The sequence below is a fragment of the Sceloporus undulatus genome, chromosome 2, assembly GCF_019175285.1.
Source record: "Sceloporus undulatus isolate JIND9_A2432 ecotype Alabama chromosome 2, SceUnd_v1.1, whole genome shotgun sequence".
Taxonomy (NCBI): Eukaryota; Metazoa; Chordata; class Lepidosauria; order Squamata; family Phrynosomatidae; genus Sceloporus; species Sceloporus undulatus.
The window spans coordinates 214,176,534-214,194,508 of NC_056523.1; the positions used below are offsets into that span (position 1 = coordinate 214,176,534).

A 17,975-nucleotide genomic window follows, 5' to 3' on the forward strand; every position below is an offset into this window, starting at 1 on the left:
GAATTGGCCTGAGATCCTGGAGGTTTTTCGCCTTCCCCTGGGCACTGAGCAGAAGTCACTTTGGGAGGTTAGTTGGTATATTGAGTTCAGTAAATAATATCATTTAAAGAAGGCAATACAAATAATATATAAATGGGGAGAAGGCGTATCAGGGGGCACTTGGGTATGGCTCTTGCTCATGGCATGCCTAGGCTAGTGCTGACTGCCACTTTTGGGGTCAGGAAGGAATTTTCCTCCAGGGCGGATTGGCCTGAGATCCTGGAGGTTTTTCGCCTTCCCCTGGGCACTGGGCAGGAGTCACTTGCCAGGTTAGTTGGCACATTCAAATCCATTATAAAAAATCATAATAAATATAGTAAAAATACTAAATCCAATATAAACAGAAATAATAGCTAATACAAGGAAAATAAATTTATTGATTTAAAACTATTTCTTGTTTCCTTTGCCTTTTTCACTAATCTGTTAAGCACAGTGCTATTACCTGCTGTTGCATGGATTCTGGGACAACATGGCTTGCTGTGCCAGCTATCTATGTATATGAGCTTATATATTAGAAATCTGGATTGTGTAAGGCTTGTAGTTCATGCAGAACCATCACTAGGGGAGTGTGGGGGATCTGGACTGTACCAGGTGACACCTTTAGTGGAGGGGAGGTGACACCAATGTTCCTCTGGTTTGGGGCAGCAATGGGCTGTGACAGTTACCTATGTCCCTTTAAAAGGCTGAAGAGATGGGTGAGTGGGGAGAGGCTCAATTGGGGGGGGGGAGAGAAAGGGGAGACCCCAGGATTAGTTTAATTTAATTTAATTTTTTCAATTTATTCTTTTAAACATTTCTTTAAAAACATCTCTTCTTACCAAATTTTCACTTTAATCTGTACATGGAGGTATTTACATGTACAATTACCCCTCCATTTTCATGGACTTCAGTTCTGCGACCTTCACTTACTTGTTAGGAGCAAACGGAGGGGTTTAAAATTGGGGGCACACCCAATGCGCATGCTTAGATCCACTCGCAGGCATGCACCCACATTCAAGCCTTATTCAAGATTATCCCTATTCCTGAAAGTAAAATGATGTTTTGCTAAGCATTTTACATGCTAATTATTATCTGAGAAAGAAAAGTAATTTTAATAGATATGTACAACATTACTTTAATATTTGTCTAAGACATATATAAATGTTGTAATTTGATAATTTAATAGCTCTTGAAAAAGGGTCCCCCCGAAATGCATCGAGCAAGAGAGAAGATCATCGCATGGAGAAATACTCCCGATATAGATGCAGGAATGAAAACTCAAAACCAGGTGTTATCACACCTGGCCAGGTGAGTGCAACCTGGATCCAGCCCGGTCCCCAGCCATGCTTATCCCACAACTTTTCAAAAAGTGGAGCTTGCCTTTTTTGAAATTCTGCTGGATAAGTGTGACTGTGATATGGACTGCATCCAGATTGCACTTAACCAGCCATGTGTGATAAAACCTGGTTTTGAGTTTTCAATCCTGCATCTATACTGGGACTATTTCATCATGTGGTAATATCCATAAATAAAGCTTTTTTTGTATCTACAACACCGGAGCATATCTCTCCTTTTCTACTCATTTACAGTGTTTCCTCCTCCTCAACTTTCTCTTAACATGATAAAGAGCCATGTTGACAGGGGATTCTTAGAAATGTAGTCCAAAAAAGTAACAATTTCCAGATCTGAGATTTGATCAATGTTGAATTCTGTGATTATTTGCTAAGATGCTAATGTGTGTTCCAAGCAGGATGGACTTGTCAGAGTTGAGTTTTGCAAAATCAAGAAAGGAAAGAAAGGGGAGGAGTATGAATAAATTATTGCTGCTTGCGGCAAGCACATCTCATCACCCTGACTCATAGCCATGCACATGATTCTGCAGCAAAACCCAGATTATACAAGAATAATTTTCAGCTGTCATTGCTGTCGAAGAGGAGCTCAGATAGATATAACCTAATTATTTGCACATGTTAAGCCATCACAAAGTGCAGTTGAAATTCTTCTGGTAGACCCGTTGCAACAAAGAGAAGCAGCAAACTATTTCATTCTCAAAGGATGGCACTGTCCTGAAACCTCTAAATAGGAAGGGAGAGGTTTACAGCCCCTTAAGCACTCAAGTGGTTGAGAAAGGGGAAAACAAACTACTAAACATAGCAGAGAGCCAGCATCCTTGTCTCCAAAGCAACAGCACAGTCTTGAAATGTGAAGAAACCATGGGAGAGGATCCTATGGGATATAACACAGAAAATCTCGTGGCCTACTAGAACTGCTCAGATATTGAACAGAAGCTGTTCAAGGCTCAGAGCACTCTTCATGTAAAGAAGGGCAAAGAGAGGCAACTAGCATGAAGTTTGAAACCACTGGCTAGCCAGACCCAGTAACAATAAAAGGGTCTGGACCTCTGTTCTTGCCTGGCTAATAGATAAAAGTAACTTTAATGCTTAGGGCCTAGATATCCTAAAGGCACCAGATCCTGTCTGATCCTGGAAGCTAAGAAGCCTCAGCCCTGGTAAGTACTTGTATGGGAGAGTGCCAAAGAACACCAGATGCTGTAGGTTATATTTCAGAGGAAGGGACTGGCAAAATCACTTTTGAATATCCCTCGTCTAAGAAAATCCTATTACATTCACAGGGCCTTCATTTGCCTTCAGGTGACCTGAAGACACATGCACACACAGTCTTCAGGGATCCTGATTTTTCTTCTAGAATAGATTTGGGTGCACTGTCTCAAACTACTTTGTTGCATGATAAAAATATTGAGGGTAAATCCGAGGTCATCCCTGATGTTTAACATTATTTCAAAAGATGTCACAGCCATTCTGATGGCAATCCACACGCAATCACAAGTCATCCCAGGAATAGCTAAATTCGGAAAACGATCGAAGTTATAAATCCTTTTTGCACTGCGAATCTGCAGTCAATTTGCTTGTGAAATCCTTCAAAGAGATTTTGCCTCCTGATGTGAAGAACAAGATGGTGCCCTCTCCATTTCCACATATAGAAACTGGATTGGCCTTTGAATCTTAATTCAGAACTGACAATGGGATATTCTTTTCCAACATGCCCAAGGCAGCAGGCTAGTTTAGGCCCCAGATGGTATGTGTGGATTATTGGTTCACTGACCAAATATATAATAAAAGTGATTTTGAAAACTTGTCTGCAGTACTGACACCTTACAATAAAGTTCTGCAAACATTGATGAATCACTGGAAACAGGAGCCATCAGTTATAGAAATACCAAGAAGTAATCAATGCACAGAAAGAGCTATTAAAGTGATGCAAGAACTCTATGCTGTTTGCAAAGACAAGGACAATCTGCAACTACAGTTCATCTTAAGTAATAAGAAATGAAAAAAATGTTGGTTTTTGTAAAGGTGTAGTGTTTAAATGTTTATAGTGCAACAGTACACATTTGTTATGTGATAGATAAATAGGCTACTATGTTGTTTCTATGGGGAAATCGTGTATTCCGTTCTTTTTAATTTGGGGATGACCTTTTTTTAAGACAGGTAAGAAGTAATAGGTTTTTAATTGTTTTTAGACAAAAGTTCATCAGAAAATGATACAGGAGTATGAGGTTGTGAAACTTTCATGCCCCTAATCTGCACTCCAGAAATAATGCAGTTTGATGCCGCTGTAACTCCCATGGCTCAGTGCTATGGAAGTTTGGGATTTGCAGTTTGTTGTGGCACCAGAACTCTATGACAGAGAAGGCTAAATGTTTCACAGATGTACAAATCCCAAGATTCCATAGGATGGAGGCTGTTAAGTGGTGTCAAACTGCATTATTTCTATATTGTAGAAGCAACTTATGAGGCCATCATGCTTTGCACTCTCTACCCTAGCCAGCTATTCTCTGATGCAGTGGAAGCATGCATTCCATTACCAGTGCTGAAATGCCAGGCAAAGGAGCTTCGATACACAAAACCTGGGGTGGCACTGTTATGTTTTGCTCTTTGCCTCAGCTGTTGTTGTTGTGTGCCTTCAAGTCACCTCTGACTTATGGCGACTCTAAGGCCCTATCATGGGGTTTTCTTGGCAAGATTTGTTCAGCAGAGGTTTGCAGAGGCCTTCCCCTGAGGCTGAGAGCATGTGACTTGCCCAAGGTTACTCAATGGGTTTCATAGCCAAGCTGGGAATTGAACCCTGGTCTCCAGAGTCATAATCCAACACCCAAATCACTATGCCATGCTGGCTCCTTTATAACTAAGTAAATAACTTGACCTGGTCTGCAATTTTCCTTCTATCAGTTCAGGCATCCAAAACAGTCCTGCATTGTGGTTTCTCTGTGTCCAATGGCAACTGATCCAGATTTGGCACCAAATGTACACTCAAACACAGAACTGTAGCCAAACCCAACTTCCTGATCTGTGCGCCTGTGTGACACAATGTGTGCTGCCACTGTAATGTACATTTTCAGGCAAAAAAAAAATCATGAAGTCCACTTCATAAACATGAAATAATGTATTACTTTTTATAACAACAACAAACAGGAATTAAATGGAGGATTGCTGTCTCATCTTTCTTTCTATTGGAAAACAAGTATGAAATACAATAAAAGGGACATTATGCTATTAGGTGGGTCTGCCATACAAAATTATTTTGTACTGGTTTCTTTACCGAAAAGTGTTCTCTCTCGATACCTCTTGAAATCAGCACCAATTACCTTTACTTATTGCAGGAAGAAGAAGAAAATATCTGTGTACGCAATGAGGAAATAATTATTCTAATCCATATTACAATAGCTCCTAAAAACATCTCTTTCAAAGGGGTTACAGTCTTTCCTTAGCTCCACAGTTTGATCCTGTAACAGATTTATCTTGCATATAGCATGTCTAATGTGAAACAATCACATTAACCAAGAGAACTGGGCTGCCCTGCTATAAGAACCCTATTTATTTTCACATGAATTGGATTGATGGAACAACTCTGTGTTGACAACACAGTTCTGGGGATTTGACTGACCAAGCAACTTATCTTCATGAGAACTGGTGAAAACCCACATTTTCAGTTTATTCTTCAACAAGAAAAATAAAGAATGCAGACATTTATTCACAGAAATGTTAAACTGGGTAACATATTTCCACCTTTCTAAACTTAATAGCACAGAAGTCCACAGAGAAAGTAATGGAGGTATGTAGTCAAAGTTCCTGGGACAACATTATACGTTTTTCCCACCAGAAGACTCCTCCAGCAGTAGGATTCCATACACTATCCCTGAGAATGACAGCTGATGCTGGCTGGGGTACATCGATGTACATGTGTATGTGTGTGTGCACGCAAACATACACACTTGCATACAGCAGTGGGGAACTGCTTCAGATTGCTGAGAAAGATCTAGCTGTGTCTCTGGTTGCTTCAATTTTGCTTTGGGGACAAGAGGGAAAGCTTTAGACCAGGAATGGGAAAATTGCAACCTGTGAGCCACATGGGGCCCCTAGACCCCATTTTTGTGATGCCTGAGGCCTCAACCAGTCCCCTAAAAATAAACCCTTTCTCTCATTTTTTTTAAAAATCTACATTTCAGCAATATTTTCAGGCAGTTTTTGCCTATAAACCATAAAGCCCATTGAAAATGTGAAAATAAGCTAAAATACCACCACGCCACCCCCATAGCACTGCAGAATCCAATAGCACCTCCTCTGTTTCTGGCTCAAAATGGCGGCAAGGAGTAATGCAGTCCAGTCCTTCTCAAAATGGTGACAAGCAAAATGGTGACCCTAAAATGACCCGATCATGGTATTTTCTTGGCAAAATTTGTTTAGAGGGCAGGTTTGCCATTGCCTTCCTCCAAGACGGAGAGTATGTGATTTGCCCAAGGTCACCCAGGGGGGTTCATGGCCAAGCATGGAATCGAACTGTCTGTCTGTTTCTATCTATCTATCTATCTATCTACAGACAAACAAAATACATACACACATATAAATAACTTTTCCAACTTTGTATACAGTCACTAAGTGTAAGTCCCACTCTCAGTTTTGAATTGCATACTGAATTCAATTAAAATAGCCCCCCATTTCAATTAACATTCATTAAAGCCCCAAAAAAGGAAAAAGGAGGAAAGCAATGGCAAGCCTTTTCTAAACAAATCTTGCCAAGAAAACCCCATGATAGGCTTGTCATAAGTCGGAAACGTCTTGAAGGCACACAACAACAACAAAGCTTGCAAGACAGTTGTGATCCTTTCAAAATATTCACCTTTTAACTGATAGCTGAAATTGGCAAGTGTCTGAAGCAACCTTAATCTATTGCAGTAGCTTTTAAATTGCTGCTAACTGCATTCTTTGCTGATGTGTGTGTGCCTGGGAGAGAGTCCATAGTAGAGATTTCATGTAGTTTTGCAAGCCAAGAGAGCTGCTATCCCACATCTGCTTCCCATGTTGATTCTTGCCTTCAGTTCCTTCTCAGCACTTTCTCTCCATCACATGAGATGTTCCTTTGTGTATTCATTCTTTTTCTCTCTCCTTCTGTACACCTCATTCTCTTGCTTTTAGCTCTGGAGGCTTGTCTTGTGGGGATATAGATCTTTACTTATTTTATTATAACAAACAAATCAAAAGTCTTCTTCCCATTCAAAGAAACCCACAATTACAATTGTTTTTCTACATTTTAAAAGCCCTCCCTGCCTCATTTTAGCACCTTTCTGTAAGAATAAGATGTTTTTGTTGTGTAAAAATTCTCAGGTTTGTGAATTTTTCAAAGGACACTACGTTTGTGCAAAAAAAAAATTATCCACGTTTTTGTGAAAACAATGTTAGGTTGGGGTTTTTTTTTTGGGTAGAGAACTATATATTTTTTTGCTATTGATGCTGTTCATGAAAAAAATCAGTCATACAGAGTTGAAAAATCTCGTGGTGGCTGACAATTTCTGTGATGTGTCAAGACAGTCTTGTCAAGAATGGGAATATTTGCAAATCCTCTTTGCATCTGCCATGTCCTGTCCCAACTGTGAGAAAAGGAACCCTTTGGGTATGAAGATGCTCCAGAGGGAGTCATGAAGAAAGCTGCTATAATTAGGCAGAAGAGCTGGCTACATGTAACAGCTGATTTGGGGTGCCATGACAGACCAAAAAAAAACCCCAAACACCCTTGTGCTGTTATTATTGTATTGTGACTAGAGAGGATAGAGAAGCACATGTGAGGCTTTCTGTGTCAGATGCCAAAATAAGTTGATCAGACTTGGGTACTATGCACCTGGGCACAGAGGTGGAGCATTTTCTACAGCTGGCTGCAATTCTAGGCCCTTTCCAAAACTTTGTCTGGTCCTGGAAACTAACACAGTTAGTTTCTTACAGTGACTGTAAGTTAGTGCTGTAAGATACATTGCATTGCTGGGAAATGATGCTGCAGAAAGTCTACAGGAGAGGACTCATCACAACTCTTTAGCTGACGGGCTCCAGCATTGCTTCTCAGTAACTGGATCTTCACAGGATGCATCTACACTGTAGAAATAATGCAGTCTGACACCACTTTAAGTGCTGTAGCGCCATCCTATGGAATCCTGGGATTTGTCATTTTACAGAGTCTTTGACTTTCTCTGCCAAAGAGTGCTTGTGCCTCACAAAATTACCAATCTCAGGATTTTGCAGGATGAAGCCATGTCAGTCACAGTGGTGTCAAACTGTGGACCTTATCACTCAGCCTAAATAACCCAGCTCACCTCATCTGAATTAAAGCCTAAATTTGTAGGCAGCCAGGTCCTACCACAAGGAATTTGCCACTGAAGCCACTGGATGAATACAGCCCAGCTGCATCCCAGGGCCATTTTTCCAAGTCGGAAAGCTCCTGGCTTTGAACTAAGGCTGCAAGAGCTCACCTGTGACCCGGGATGCAGCTGGGCTGTACTCACCCGGCAGCATTGGTGGCAAAATCCTTGCGGTAGGATCCAGTTGCCTCCCAATTTAGGCTTCAATTTAGATGAGGTAAACTGGGTTATTTAGGCTGGGCGATAAGCTCCTGCATTATTTCTTCAGTGTAGATGCACCCTAATTCTAACCAAACTATCTCACAGAGAGCACTATAGGTTCCCGTGTTTGGCTAAAAGGGTTTTTTGGCCAAGGGTGCTCCCTGCCCTACCCTCGGCAAGCCCCTAGAAGATATCTCCCAAAATTGATGTAGTACAGAAGCATGAAAAGGAAACCACACAAGTGTGTTACATCTCTCTTCCTAATAATTATGAGAACGATATTAGCTATGACAAGCAATTTATTCCCTGTGTCTACTCTTCTCCTTCAGTCTATTCTCAGTCCTGAACTGCCAAACTAAAGCAAAACTATGTAGCGGGGGTTACTACATATGAATTAGCCCTTTCTGTTCTATTGGGCAACTGTTCATGCTTGCTCATGATACTGACAAGGACTCAGAAAGCTATCACTCTGATAGCAGAGGCCATTCCTACTGCAACCACCTCTGATGTCAGAGTGTCTTTTTGCCAGCAACTGAAGCTTGGGCTGGACTGATGACCTTGGACAGACCCAACTTGCATCAGTGAGCTCTGGAGTTCAGCCAAGGACTTACATTTCTTTGGGGCCACACTATGTCTTGGAGACTCTACTCCTGAAGAACCTTAAAGGATTAGTCCTCTCAAAGACTGCTGAGGATCTCATGGATGGCCAAAAAGACAAACAAATAAGTCGTACAGCAGATCAAGCCAGAAATCTCCCTGGAAGCCAGGATGACAAAACTTAGGCTGGTATACTTTGGACACATCATGATAAGGCATGAATCGTTGGAAAAAACAATAACGCTTGGAACGGTGGAAGGAAGTAGAAAGAGAGGATGGCCACATGCTAGATGGATGGACTCTCTTAAAGAGATCATAAGTATGAGTTTGCAGGAGTTGGGCAGAGCAAGGATAGGGGTCTTGGAGATATCTCATCAGCAGGGTTGCCATGGGTCAAGATCGACACAAAGGCAGTTAACAACAACAGGATCCCCTTGCTCAATTATTGCTTTATCACTTCTTGCTTTGTACACATGATCTGGAGCATGAACTGGGGAAACGTCAGGGAGAAACTCTTCTAGAACATGGCCACATAGCCCAAAAAACCCACACAAAACTATGAACTGCGGAGTTTGGAGGCTCAGATATAGAGGGGGTATCTCTATGAGGATATTTCCCCTCACCCCCAATTCCAAGCCTTTGAATAAATGGGCTGCTGTCTGAAGGCTTTGGGAACTAGGTGTTGATCTAGATTTAATAGGCAGATTGTCGAGAAAGAGGCACCTTCTTTATGCTATGAGGATGAATTTTTCATTCAATCACACAGAGAAATTCCAATGCCAACCATTTCCCAGCCATTGCTTCCCATTGAAGAAACAATAGCTAGCCGCTCCAGGCTATTTACTAGCAATCCGATTAACAAATGGACAATGGACCAGCAGCTATAACAATGTATTTCGCTTGTCCATTCCACTTTTTTTAAAAAAGATGAGCTAATGTAAAAGTTTAAAATCTTTGGAAATATGTTCTGAAGCAACTTGTCATCTTTTTCTGATTGCTTTGCTATTTTGATAGCTCAAACCTCAAAGCCCTCTTGCCAATGGGGACCCACCTCGCTCTGCACTGACTTCAAAGTAGTTTGCTCTGGCAAAGCACTTGGAGGATTAGACTTTTAATAGAAGATTTAAGTGGTAGATTAGATCCAGCTGCTGTGATTTCATCTTCCATTGATGACAAGCTGTGAAATGTTTTTTGATAATTCCCCGAGAAACAGGACGTTATTTCCCAGAATGACATTGGCAAGAAATGATCGGCCCATTTCTTTCTGAAGCCAAGCCTAGAGCTTGTACTGTAGTATCCAGTCCGGAATTGTGAGGATCTGAAATATATTTCTAAATCTACCAGTAATCAGAATTTATAGTTTTGCTATGCCTTTTTAAACCACCTTTTACCATCTTATCTGTTCCCATCAAGATATGATATTTTCCTAACAGTCCTGTAGACAATATGTGAAATCTTGTTTAACAAAGAAAATGAGAAGATTGGAAACTGACAATGTAACTGTTTAGATGGTATTCTTTATTAATTCCAGAACCCATATTGTGGCAATATCTTTGTTAAACTAGTCCTAAAGGCACAAATATCTCTACGTAAGATTTCAAGAGCATGGTTTGACAATTAGGGCTATGGCTCTGGAGAGAAGGATTTAGATCCCTGCTCAGCCATGGGAACTACTAGATGACTTTGGGCAAGTCACACTATCTTAGCCTCAGAGGAAGGCAAAGCAAACCAGTTCTGAACCAATCTTGCCAAGAAAACACCATGATAGGTTTTCCCTAGGGTCAACATAAGTCAGAAACAACTTGAAGACACACCACATAATTTCAAGATCACAGGTCTCTTTGTCAGCCAAGGATTTTCAATAAAGGAGTCATGGGGAAAGGGGAGTTTGATAAACTGACTACCTACCATTTGAAACCTCCCTTCACTTTTTTCCATTTTTAAAGTCAAATATTTGCCTGACAAAGAGACTTGTGGTCCTGAAAGCCCATCTTCAGTTGACTTGATGGAAGTATTAACACAACCTGGATCTTTGAATTTGTCCCACAGTAAACACAGCTTGGCCTGCATTTTTTTTCTCCATTCTGGATAAGCAGATAAATTAATCTTTGCTACAATAAAAAAGACTAAAAAATGCAACCCACATATAAAACAGCAAACAATACAACACAACCAAGAAAAAGTTTTATGTGTGCACTCACCAAAACACAACACCAAGAAGTTACATCAGAAACAGCAATCCTATAAACATTAAGCCTATGAAGTAATACCCAATGAACCCAGTGAAGCTTATGTCTGAGTAGATGTGCAAAGTACTCTGCTACAAGTAGAGGCAGCACCCTTTAAACCTGGGAAAACTATGACATTCACCTACATTTACATTATTGTTTTCAGTGTCCTCATTCCAACAATTTATACATAATTTCCCATTACCTATGATGTTATGGATGACAATCATATTACTTTATATACTCATGTCTAGAACTTCTAGTTCAAAAATTAATCCCCAAAAATATCAGTGGGTCAATGTAAGTTGTTGTTAACTGCCCTCTGGTTGACCCTGACTTATGGTGACCCTGTGGACATCTCCAGTACCCTCTACTCTCCACTGCCCTGCTTAGATCAATGCAGATTAAGGCCTGTGTCCTCCCTGATTGAGTCTGTCCATCTGGTGTGAGGTCTTTCTCGCTTTCTACTGCTTTCTGCTTTACCTAGCATTATTATCTTTTCTGGTGAGCCATGCCTTCTCAGGATGTGGTCAAAGTACGACAGCCTCAGTTCCATCATCTTGGCTTCCAAGGAAAGTTCAGACTTGATTTGGTTAAGGACCCATTTGTTTGGATTTTTTGGTAGTCCTTGGCACTCTTCTTCACCACCACATCGCAAATGATTTGATTTACTTTTTAATCTGTTTTCTTCACTGTCCAGCAATCACATCCATACATAGTTATGGGTAATACAGTGGTTTGGACAATTCTGACTTTAGTACTCAGTTGTATGCCTTTACATTTCTTGTCTAGTTCCTTCATGGCTACCCTTCCTAGATATAGTCTTCTGATTTGTGGACTGCAACCTCCATTGTTATCAACGTTTGATCCTAGGTACAGGAACTCTTTAACTATTTTGATTTCCTCATATCTGGGCTGAACTAATGTAGATCCTCTGTGGTCATTATTTTTGTTTCCTATATGATCGTCAGTAAGCCTGCCTTTGCACTTTCTGCTTAGACCTTCTTTAGTAGATGTTGCAGGTCTGTGATGTTTTCTGCTAGTAGTATGGTTTCACCTGCATACCTTAGATTGTTGATATTACTTCCTCCAGTCTTCACTCCTCATTCTTCTGAGTCTAACCCTGCTCTGTGTATGATATTTAATACATACTTACATATTACATATTGCATAGTACTTACATATTCAATGTAAGCACTGTACTTTAACTTTTATAACAAAAGAAGCCATCTCCAGATGAAAGGCAGGAGTAATCTGTCCTGAACGCACTGACACCCCACTACTGTCATCCATCCAGCCTTTATGGTGAGCACAGTTTTACCTGCTGGAATTCTGTAAGTTCTTTGGCATTGTTTTCCTTTAGATCCTTTGCTACATGCTCCTAAATTTTACCCTTGATTGATTCATGGGTCATATTAAAATCCATAATTTTGGCCCCCAAATCTACCCTCCAGTTATACATGAGGCCAACTTATAGTTGAGTATATATAGAACCTATATAATATTACAGTAAGTGCCAACATGGTTTGAAGACCAGGGTTTGAATTCTCACTCGGCAATGGGTGACCAAGGGTAAGCCACACACTTTCAGATCCTGCCAAAAAAAAAAAGGTGATTGGTTCACCTTACAGTGGCCATAAGTTGGAAATGTCTTGAAAGCACACAATAAAAAACATTAGAAACTAAAACTTGTGAATCTGTTTTTCAGGCAAGCTTTCCTCTCCCTACCTGCCTGCCTAACTGTTTATTTATTTGCTATAAACATAAGTCAGAAATGACTTGAAGGCACACTACAACAACAATAAACATTTAAGCAGCAATCAACATTTTTCTTAGATACGGCAGTGAGAAAAAGAATTATCTCAAAGGAAAGCTAAGCTCTATTGTGATATTAGCAACTAGTAGACCACTCATCTCTGTCAAGTCCTCTCTCTGCATTGTATGCATGGAAACTCTTATTTTTAGATGACAATTTAGACCATTGTGCAGATTTCAAACCAGGTCTGGAGTTGGTATGCCAGACCTTTGTCTCCAACTCCAGCTCATCTATTTTTCTATTGTCCAACTTTAACTCCTTCATAAATGACAATTACTAATAACAAATTTACTGAAGTTAAATGGTAGCACAAGGCACTTCATCACCACTTTGTGAATCACTAGGCAACTTAGACTGATAGAACATAATGTAGAGAGATCTTGTAGCACCCTTGAGACTAACTGAAAGAAAGAAGTTGGCAGCATGAGCTTTCGTAGACTACTTTCTCAGATGCATTTGATTTGAGGAAGTAGACTTTAGTCTATGAAAGCTCGTGCTGCCAACTTCTTTCTTTCAGTTAGTCTCAAGGGTGCTACAAGATGTCTCTGCATCCTGATCTGACAGACTTACACAGCTATATCTTTGAATTCTACCAGGATGGAAGAATGGAAATAACAGGGATCGGTTGCTCTGCCACAAAAAAGAAGAAAAGTTCAACATGTTTTAGCAAATGTTTTCATCCAGAACAAACAATATAGAATGTGAAATGAAACAGCCACATCGAGTAAGCCTTGCATAAGTAGATAAAAATATTTTGAACCCTCTAGAGACAGCTTGAAAGCTTTTTCCAAAATGCATCCAGGGATTTATTTATTTTTAAAATCTTTTACCAGCCTCTACATTTTTTCTGATTTCCATTTTGGTGGTCAGACTTGCAGATGTTTGTTTATTACATTGCTTGCTGCAGTCACACTTCTGGAAACCGACACTGAAGGTCTGAATGTCTTCAGTTGTTCTTCATCCTGTTCCTGATGCTGAGGCTGCTAAAAATCTCCAGCTAGACAGAGAGGGAGGAAGAAAATAGGGAACTGGATAAATATTAAAATGCTCTCAGTTCAGACAACAGAAAACGTTAGACCACAACCATTAGGGACTGACAATAGGAATGTCTTTGCTGACAGTGTCATTGGAATGGATTGACTTGTTATGCATCCCTGCATACACTGAGCAGTATTTTGGGGTCCTCATATTTTGATATCTCCTGTTTGGAGATAGCATGAATTTTGAGAGATCGATTACCTTTCAGGGACAATAAGAAGGTCAGCTTCCCAGGAAAAAAAGAATCACTTTCCTAGACACCTGAACATCCAAGTAAACAAAACTACTAAATCTAAAGTGCTGCATCCTTCCCTCAAATAGTCAGCATTTCCTCTTGAAACCTGAGACAAAGGATCTCTTTGCTCCTAAAGGAAAGCCGATCTCTCTGCCTATCCCCTAGTGTGATCCCAGCTAAACTTTTCCATCTACTTCAGGGCTGTCCTGATCCAAGTGTTGCTTTTTCTAAAACAATCAACCAGTCTGGAATCCCATTGCTGATTCCTGGACAACAGGGACGTAGCCAAGTGGGGGGATCTTGGGGTCCGGACCCCCCCTTCCAATAGAAAAATGAATGGTGTGTGCTGCTGCGCCGCCGCACCCAAGCCCCATTATAATGGTGGCACTTAGTCTGGACCCCCCCCCCTTTCCTAAAATCCTGGCTACATCCTTGCTGGACAAGACATTCAGCCTCTGTTACCTGGCCAAATAGCCCATCAACTGAGGCTAGTTTTAAAGTATAAATATGCCTTCAAAAGATAACTGCTGGATACACAGCCCATCCCACATAAATGTCCACACTTCGTGTATGTTCTGTGTCACCGTCAGATTTCCCAGCCTGGGGCACTCCAGCTTATCATGATCTTCTCTTTGGATAAGTAAATATAACCCCATTGTAACCTCTAAACCTCCATTATCCCCTTTCTATATTTTCATTTTCGTCAACTCTGTATGTTCTGTGTGTGTTTGAATCATTATCGTGTGTGAGCATGTACTCTGCATATTTTCTAAAGTAAGATTCCTTAATTCACCAAGAATCTGGAATCTTCCCAGATAGTAATGGTATATATTGGTGCTTTTTGTTCCAGAGGTTACCCACCGTTTCACAAGCCAAAATAATATTCCCCAACATATTAAAGATAGATTGTTGTTGTTCATGGAGGCTCTCCAAGCCTTGTACCTTTGTGGGTAACAGAATGGAGGTCCTCTAGCATAGCTGTCCTGTAGAGATATGCAGTGGAGATTTCCACAACCATGAATTTCCTCCATATGTGTGCACTACATGGGCCTTAGCTTTGTCACCAGTCACAAAATGGTGGGTATTGGTATGTGTTCTAGGGATAGTGGCAAATGTTATGTATTCCCTAGATGTGTGTTTTACCCTTCCTGGTTAAAGCATATATAGGATATGACAACTAATGGCAAAATACCTCCCTCTCCCCCTTTATACCACACATAGTTAGAGGATAAGATTGCTCAGTAAAAATAACAACAAACCCAGCTCCTAAATAATTAAAACAAGTCAACTTAATCTAAATTATTTAAAAGTTATATTTTTAAAAAATGACAACAAATTTTGAAATAAAAGTGACATCAACAATATATATGCATTGGGAGTGAGTTGATCAGACACAATACATATTTTCAGTGATTTTTCAGAAGGAAGCAAATGTACAAAGGAAACAAAATTAAGGTAACCTTGTGCAGCTCATCTGAATGCCATTAAATACCGTTGTGGAGATTGAGATGATGAATTATCCATCTCTCAACAGCAATCAGCTCTTTCTCCCCAACCATGAAATTGCTATATAGAGAAAGTGTACTCACTTTTTCATAGGAATGCAAATGTTATTGAGCTATTTCAGAAAACAACCATTTCTCACTCTTTCCTGACAGCTTATCCAATGCTTGCCTGTGTGTGAAATGTATTGTGCAACAAAGTGATCTGATAATGCAACACACATATTATGAGCAGATAAAGTGACCCAGATGTTGAAAAGCAATTCTATCCAATCTCCCAGCTCTCCCTAGATTGCTTATATAGCAAAAGTAGCAGGAGAAACCTGAGAGGGACATGAAAGGATCAGACTAGACTTGGGTTAATGGTTGCGGTCGCCACATTGAGTGACATCTTAGAGACAGAGGAGGGTCAGTTTACCAAGGTTAAGGCTGCTTTAACTACTAACTTGTAAGCAAACCAGGTTCCTGAGATTAAGAAGCTTATCACACACCTTTCCCCCCGTGTTATGGGAACTGGAAGGAGATGCTCGGGGCTGTGCACGACCTGGAAGAAATGGAGTTTATCGCACAGGTCTGTTTACACTTTAATAGCACTATTCTAACGATATTTAGCAAGAATGATACAATGGCGAAATTGCAACAATTAGTTTCACATGTTGTTGCAATATTGGAGCATTAATGATTCATGAATGGTGCAATAGTGCTTTTACATTCCTCACATCGAAAGAAGGAGTTGCGACTCGAGAGAGAAAAACGGGTAATTTCTCGTTGCTAAGGAACTCTCCTATGATTGACAGGTGTGACACAGGAAGTGATTCTGCCGAATGGCACACAAGAGGAATTCAATTTATTTTTGGAAGGTTTAATGACAAATTCTCAATGGTGCTATTGAAACGTGATTGCCTTTCACACATGTGCGATAGTGCAAATGAAACGCTATTGGTAAGCCATTAATGTTTTTTTGTCGTCAATGAGAAGTTGCACTAGCACGACACTTCAATGGTGGGCCAAGTACGGTATGTGCATGACATCATGTGAAAATCTTCCTGAGGTTGCACAAACACGACGAGAGCATAGCGCTTTTCTCCCATTTTTCTCCCTCTGTGATAATCTTCTAAAACACTAAATGCACCACAAAAATGGTGCGGATCTGGAAACCATGCATCTTCATCACCAGTGGATTTTAGTTCTGTGTGCTTATGAAAGCCTTGAACTTATTGAGGTTTTAATATATACAGGCACCAACATACACACCAAATTATTTTCAGTTTTAGGTATTCAATATTCATAATGATGTGAACACAGATGAACTGAATGACCCTGTGCCTAATGCCATTATCTCTCACAGAAATGAGCTTCCTTTTTAAAGAGTGAGTCTCAGGGCGTTTCACTGACACAATGGGCTATTAATAGAGTAATTCACAATCTTATTGGATCTCTCAAAGGCCAAGAAGGCACATTTCTCCATCAGATCTGCATGCAATTGGTCCTGCAGGAGTTACTGAATTGAAAAGGACGCCTTCCAACTATTTCCTCTATAAAAAGTAACTGCAAAAGACTTTGGACACATGTCTCTAGATGAAAGCAGCCCAAGATGCTAATCATTTAGAGGCTGAGTCTCCCTTATCCAAAATGCTTGAGACTAGAATTTGGGATTTTTAAGTTTTTCACATTTTGGAATATTTACGTATACATAATATATCTTGGAGAGGAGACACAAATCTAATCCATTTATCTTTTCTATATACTTTATACACATAAGCCGAAGGCAATTATTATATACAGTATTTCAAACAAGCTGTACATTGAACCATCTTAGCCAGCTATGTGGACAATTTTGGATTTTGGAATTCCAGATAAGGGATAACAAGTTACCAGAGTGGTCACTTAAAGTCTTCTAAAATGACATGGTGCATATGGAATTTCTTGCTTAGAGAGATCATCTCTAGCAATTGTGCCTCCTCAAACATGGCTTGAATTAAACCCCCATAAGCGCTAGCCAATACAGTGGTACCCCGGGATACGAATTACCCAGCTTACGAATTTTTCGGGATACGAAAAAATCCCATAGGGATTTATTGTTTCGGCTTACGAAGGTTTTTTCGGGTTACGAAAAAACCCCGGCGCTGTTTTCAATGGAGCCGCGGCAGAGCCGCGGCTTTTTTTCCATTAGCGCCTATGGCAATTCGGGTTACGAAGGTTTTTCGGGTTACGAAATTAGCCGCGGAACGAATTAATTTCGTAACCCGAGGGAGCACTGTATTGGCGGCATATACTTGCTGGCATTTGCAGTCCAATAACATTTGGAAAGCCACAGTTGATCCCTCCTGATCAAGGAAGTGAGATAAACAAATTTTGGTACAATTTCTAACATTTCTCAACCGCCTAGAACACACACACACACAACCAAGAAAGTTCCAGGGAACTTCTCGTAAATTATTACTATGTACAGGTCAGTTTTAAGACCAGTTATGTCCTTGGGATGGAATATTTCATCATTTAATTCCACTATTTAATTCCACTATTCCACCCTTCTCCCAAGGCGAGACCCAGCCGGCTCACAATATGAGTTAAAACGAAATATGATGAAACAATGGATAATACAAAAGTTTTAATAAAAACAATTAAACTAAGA

The 17,975-nt window shown here is 40.2% G+C and overlaps 1 long non-coding RNA gene across 1 annotated transcript in view; it reads left to right on the forward strand.

Annotated features, from left to right (window-relative positions):
* Positions 1–2,311: 2,311 nt before the first annotated feature.
* LOC121921467 overlaps positions 2,312–17,975 on the forward strand; it is a 49,248-nt gene continuing 33,584 nt past the window's right edge. The window contains exon 1 of the long non-coding RNA XR_006101954.1: positions 2,312–2,527. This is a non-coding gene — a long non-coding RNA (uncharacterized LOC121921467). The remainder of the gene's footprint in view (positions 2,528–17,975) is intronic.